Below are 733 nucleotides of genomic sequence, written 5' to 3' on the forward strand. Positions count from 1 at the left end.
GGCAGAGAAACAATGTGCAAACAGTTGTTGCAGTGAAAGAGCTGGTAATTCACTGTGTACATAACAACCTGTCCGTTAAGATGGGAAAAAATACTTCCCTCAGCCGCAGCCAGGGGTTTTCCACGCAGCGGGCTGGTTCGGAGGGCATGGCTCCTCAGAGCTGCCAGGGAGCCGTGCCGAGGTCCTCCACCAATGGCCCATGCCGGCTTTGCCAGGAGGGTGCCAGGGATGCTCGGGGTCCCTCCTGCACCCCAGCCGTGGCAGCAGTTTTCATGTGCCGCAGGTAAGGGACCAGCCTCACCAAGTGAAATGGAATTAAAGGCAAGAGGTGTTTGCCCTTCATTCCCCAACAGGAATTATCCTGGCCAGGGATGCCAGTCCGGCTGCCTCCTCCAGAGCTCCTCCAGACCCCTCCTGCCTCCACGGGTCCCCAGAGGTCCCAGCACACGGTTTGACCCATGCGGTGCCAGGACGCCCCAAGGCAGCCAAGTGTAACTGGCGGGCACAGGCCGGTGGCCGGTTTTCCTCTTGCAGTCCCAGCCCCGGCAGGTGGCAAGTGAGGTGAGTGGGTGGGCACAGCCCGGTCTAACAAGCTGCTTCCAAACCGCAGCGAAGACCCTCCCAGAAGCTGAGAAACGCTGTTCCCTTGACTTTGGCAGTTTTAGAGCCCTTGAGAGGAAAGGCCTGGGGGAAGCAAAGGAGGAATGGTTCAGTAAACTCCAGAGAGGGGTAA

This window comes from Buceros rhinoceros, unplaced genomic scaffold (assembly GCF_000710305.1).
Source record: "Buceros rhinoceros silvestris isolate BGI_N320 unplaced genomic scaffold, ASM71030v1 scaffold7412, whole genome shotgun sequence".
Lineage (NCBI taxonomy): Eukaryota > Metazoa > Chordata > Aves > Bucerotiformes > Bucerotidae > Buceros > Buceros rhinoceros.